Raw genomic sequence first — 5,530 nt, 5'->3', positions numbered from 1 at the left:
GGCCAGATGGTGGACCCAAATCTGTGGACTCCAAGTTCGTGCGCGCGCACACAGAGAGAGAGAGAGAAAGAGAGAGAGAGAGAGAGAATACATGATCACTTCTCTCTCATCTTCTCATTCTCTCCTCTTCTCCCCACCCCTCTATGACCCATCCTACATCCCCCATGTATCCCAAACACCACGGTTTGTCTCCCTGTGAAAACAGCAACCACATGCTGTGATCCAAGCTCCATGCACAAACTGCCACACAGCAGGAAGGCAGGATTATTTTCAAAGGGCCACAGGATGCTTGGAGTGAGAGTTCTCGCCAACCAATGTTATTGAAACACCAAGCCAGTCATGGCCACGGGACAGCAAGTGTCCCCTGCCATGCCCAGAGCTCTTCTGACTCGGTGGTTCTTGTGTGTTCTCCCCCTGACTTGTGTATGTGTGTTTGGTTTTCAGTCCATCCACTACGGTCTGCAGACAGCTGAATGCTTTAATTTGCAACTGTCTAACTCCCCTCTCAGCTGGGTCCCTGACCGCTCACCCCTGAAACAGCTGTTTCCTGCCGAAACCCATCACATGAAGCTGATTGCTGATTGCTTATCCCCAGAGAATGGATTCGGTGCTGGAAAGGGTCAGATTTCTGCTCTATGTTAGGAAGAAATACTCTGTCCTTGGGTTTTTTTTTTTTTTTTGTGTGTGTGTCTATATATTGCCTTATACTCTAAAAATAGAGTGCTTTAAAAAGAAGAGATGAGATGGGGTAGGCTGTCTACGCTGGCCTCTGAAAGTCACTTTCCTGACTTTGAATGCCCTCATTCCAGGCATGTGCTGAGCCCTCAAAGTACAGAAAAAAACAACCCCCAAACCTAGCTCTGACACTTGCAGGCAGCTTATGATGGGGGTGCCTGCTGACCTCAGAGAAGCTGTCATGGTGGTAGGACGTCTTTGCAGAGAGGCTGCTGGATAGAAGTAAAGGTCTGGGGAAAGAAGGCTTGAGGGGCCTGCAAGGTGGCTCAGTGGGTACAAGGGTTTGATGGCAAGCCTGATGCCCTGAGTTCGAAGCCTAGAACCCACATACATGATGGAAGGAGAGAATCTATCCCTACAAATTGTCTCTGACCTTCATAGGCATGCCATAATGCATGGGTATACCTTGTACACACACACAATGACGGTGATGATGATGATGATGACAATGACAATGACGATGATGATGATGATGATAATGATGATGGTGATGATGATAATGACGATGACAATGACGATGATGATGATGATGATGATGACAATGACGATGACGATGATGATATGACAAGAAGGCTTAAGGAATAAAAAGAGTTGGGGATTTGGACACTCCAGGGTGGGGGTAGGGTCAGAGGATGGGCTAAAAGACATAAATGCTAGAAGTCCAGGGCATTTAAGCAGGAAGTACCCAACCAACCACCGTGTGAACAGTAGCAAGCTGTAGAGTGGATGCTGGTCATGGGACCTGTGATGGTTTGTATGTGCTTGGCCCAGGGAGTGGCACTACTAGGAGGTATGGCCTTGTTGAAGTAGGTGTGTCACTGTGGGTGTAAGCTTTAAGACCCTCCTTTTAGCTGCCTGGAAGTCAGTATTCTGCTAGCAGCCTTCAGATGAAGATGTAGAACCTCCTGCCCCATGTCTGCCTAGATACTGCCATGTTCCTGCTTTGATGATAATGGACTAAACATGTGAACCTGTAAGCCAACCCCAATTAAATGTTGTCCTTATAAGAGTTGCCTTGGTCATGGGGTCTGTTCACAGCGGTAAAACCCTAACTAAGACAGGGCCATCACCCAGTTCATACAGAATGCAAGCAAGGGCCAGAGTCCTGCAGAGACACAGGTCTCCCTCCACCACTTCTGCTACCTCCTCCCTCCTCTAAAAAAAAAAAAAAAGGAAACGCTGCCACACAGAATGTATGGCTGCTCCTCTACCTATGACCCCGCACTGATTACCACGAGTTAATATCCTTGAACAACAAAATGTCAGAAAATGGCTTTTCACCAACAGCTAATCCAGACCGTGCTTTCCCATCCTGGGACTTGACTGTTTTTTTCTAAATAATGTAAGATTTAATGAGGTGGCTACTCTCTGACTTCCCAGGACCCATTCCCACCTTCCCATCCATGGCTTATGGGGTGATTGAGTCGATGAGTTAAGACTCTTACAGCTCCAGCAATGTCTAGTTCCTTAATGTTGAAAGGAAAAAAAATTACCTTATCAACCATCTTCTCAGAAAATGTAGGTGTCAGTTTAGAGATTGAAGGATATGAACCAGGTAGCCCTGAGTGAGCATGCTCCAGAGCCCACTGCACAGCCTCCAAGCAGCTCAGCTGGTTTCTGCTTCTTCAAGGTAGTAGGTCTGGTCTGAGCATCTTCCTTGTAGCTTGGCTTTGATCTTCCCAGAGGAACTCTGAGCTTCTATTGCTTACCCTGGCAGGGAGGGGCCTCCTGATTCTGGTTAGTTTCAGGGACTTTCTGAAGCTATTTTGAGTTGTTTTCCTTCTTCTTAAGGATTTTCCTGCAGGATGAAAGGGTTTAACCTCGGAGGAAACTGTTAGACAACAATCAGCAGAGAAGTTCCCATTTGTTTTTTGTCTTTTTGGGGGGAAAGGTTGTTTGTTTGTTTGTTTGTTTTGAAGCAGAATCTCTTTGTGTGACCGAGGCTGGCTGGGACTGAGAGTGGATACAACCAGGACACAAGGGAGTAGACCGTAGACACTTGGCTTCTGGGGAGGAAACAGCAATAAAAACGGTCTTTGAAAATTAAGCTAAGCATAGTGGCACACATCCAAGCACTGGGAGGCAGAGGCAGGCAGATCTCTCCTGAGTTTGAGGCCAGCCTGGTCTACACAGTGAGCTCCAGGACAGTCAGAGCTACACAGAAAAACCCTGTCTTGAAAACAAAACAAAACAGAAAAGTAAGTGATAAGTAAGCCAGAGAAATGTCCCAGCAAGTAAAGGCAGCTGGTGACAAGTCTGATGACCTGAGCTGAGGTCATCATGGAGGACAGAGAAGAGTGACACCCATAACCTCCCCAGTACCGTGGCAACCACTGCCCGTGCCTCCACCCACACAAGAATAGGTAAGTGAAGGTAATTGGTTTTGGGTCTGTCTCTTTTTTCTTCACCATTCAAGGTTATTTGCAGTTTTCATTGGCATGACATTAGCATGATTATATGATATTACATATAATGGCCCATTACATGTAGATCTTACATTTCATCTAATATTACAATGTACACTACAGACACATATAATACATAGAAAAAACCTGTAGAACATTTATGCACAAAATATGCATAATGGGCTTACACACTGGAGCCAGATTATGACTAACTGGGAACTCACTGGCCTGGGCATGTTTGGTGAAGGTGCACAGTATAGTAACACAGCAGGGTCACAGGATAATCGAAGCCTGCACACAGCTGGCAGTGTGTCTTGGAGACAGTGGGACTGTCACACTACCCAGGTTACCACTACACAGGTATCACTTAGCAGTAGGGTAGAGCTGTGGGAACTGAGATCTTCCCCAGACCACCTCAACACAACTGTACTAACCACAGCTCAGGTGAGGAGTGTGTGGTCTCCATAGAAACCCTCTGCAGCCTGGACAGTGAAGGGTTAGGACACCGGGAAGACTTTAGAACTGCAGCTCCTTCTGGATTCCCCAGAGGGTATCTGCACTCTTCTTCAGGAGGACCTCTTCCTCAGGAGTCAGTGTCACCTTCACAACATCTGAGATTCCATTTTGTCCCAGGATACATGGGACACTGAGAAAGAATCATCATTGATTCCAGAGAGACCCTCAATCATGGTGGAAAGGGGGGTGCATCACCTAAGGTTCTTCATTATGCTCTCGGCCAAGTGTGCCACAGTGGCCCAGGATATGTGACCTTTCAGCTCGATGACCTCATGTGCACTGTCAACCCCCTGCTGGTGAACCTACTTCCACTGCTCCTTATCTGCATCAATGCCCAGTTCTGGGTTCAGAGTCTTCAGGGAGATGCTGGTAACAATCACACCCCTCTGACAGGCCTGCTAGGGTCGCCATGTGCCCCCAGGACCCATCCATGATGGCTTAGCAGGTAAACTCCCAGCCTTTCTCCATCAGGTAACAGAACCAAGCTGAATCCAGATTGCAACCACTTCTAATAACTTGGCTTTTGGAAAAGCCACTGATTTTCCAAGCCACATATGTCTAGAAATCCACTGGGTTTGAGACAATAAGCAGCTTGCGCTGTGGACTGTACTTCACAATGTTAGGAATGATAGACTTGAAGACATTCATGTTTCACTGGACCACATTGAGTCGGCTCTCTTCCTCTTGCTGATGGGCCTCTGCTGTGATAAGGACCAGCTTGGAGTTTGCAGTCACACTATAGTCTTTGCAAGAGACAGTTTTGTTGCTCTAAGGAAAAGGCTGCCATGCTGGAGATCCACCATCTCTCCCTTGAGCTTGTCTTCCATGACATCGACAAGGGCAAGCTCATCTGCCAAGTCCTTCATTAAGATACTGATGGCACAAGCCATGCCAACAGCACCAACCCCGACAACTGTAATCTTATTCTGGGGGACCTGTTCTTCCTTATTAAGATTCACAATCAGCCGGTCCTTGGGGATTGCCATCTTAGACTTTGAAATCTTTTGGGTCTGCTCGTGCACAATGGGGGTAGAGGGGTTACGGGAGAGTAACAGCATGGTCTGGGCTCAGCGACAGGGGCTCTAGCACCCATAATTATTTTGATTATAAAAAAAGAGAGAAAGAGAGAGGAGAGAAAGAGAGAGAGAAAGAGAGAGAGAGAGAAATTTGAGCAGTGGGAGGGAAAGTGAGAAACGGAGATGTACGACTCCCAATGACAAAGGAAACCAGAAAATCTGAACCACATCACCTCCTACCTCCAAACACAAAGCGCCCCAATACAAGCGCTGCTACAATGACAGGCTGACAGGAAGCTTCATTGCTAATTTAAAATCCTATAAAATACTCCAGTATTACAAAAATAAATCAGGAAAAAGCCCACAGAGGCTAAAAACACAAGGTTAGGAAGAAGAAATGTTGTACGAATCAAGTGAAGAAAATTCACACTCCCTCCTGGGGGGGAAAATAATAAAACAGAAAAGCTGTAAGTCTACACTCCAAAAATAATTAAATATTGTTTTTTTTAAAGTCTAATCTGGGTGACAAGTGTCCAGAACTTGAGAGGCTGACGACATCAGGAGCTACAGAGGGAGACCCTCTCCTTAAAAAAAAACAAATCTTGCACATGAATCGCCTCTGATTTTTTTCCATGATGCAAACAGGAGTAGTCTCTAGTGAGCGGTTATTTTAAAGTGCCCTTTAAGAAGGAAAGGCTATTCCTTCTTTCAATCCCAGTGGCTGTGCACTGAGTACCTATTCTATGACTGAGACCAAAGGAGGCCAGCTGTGCAAGGTGAAGCACCCAATAAGCACCAGCCTTATGATGCAAGAAAACAGGAAACCATCACTGGGGAGTCTTATTGGTGAAACACAGG

At 46.3% G+C, this 5,530-nt stretch overlaps 1 pseudogene across 1 annotated transcript; it reads right to left on the bottom strand.

Annotated features, from left to right (window-relative positions):
* Window positions 1-3,656: 3,656 nt before the first annotated feature.
* On the bottom strand, window positions 3,657-4,642 carry LOC308426615 (L-lactate dehydrogenase A chain-like; annotated as a pseudogene). The gene has a single exon. The product of its transcript is annotated as an L-lactate dehydrogenase A chain-like (transcript).
* Window positions 4,643-5,530: the final 888 nt, after the last annotated feature.

This window comes from Micromys minutus (genome assembly GCF_963924665.1).
Source record: "Micromys minutus genome assembly, chromosome: 1".
NCBI classification, from domain to species: domain Eukaryota; kingdom Metazoa; phylum Chordata; class Mammalia; order Rodentia; family Muridae; genus Micromys; species Micromys minutus.
This window is presented reverse-complemented; position numbering and strand designations above follow the sequence as displayed.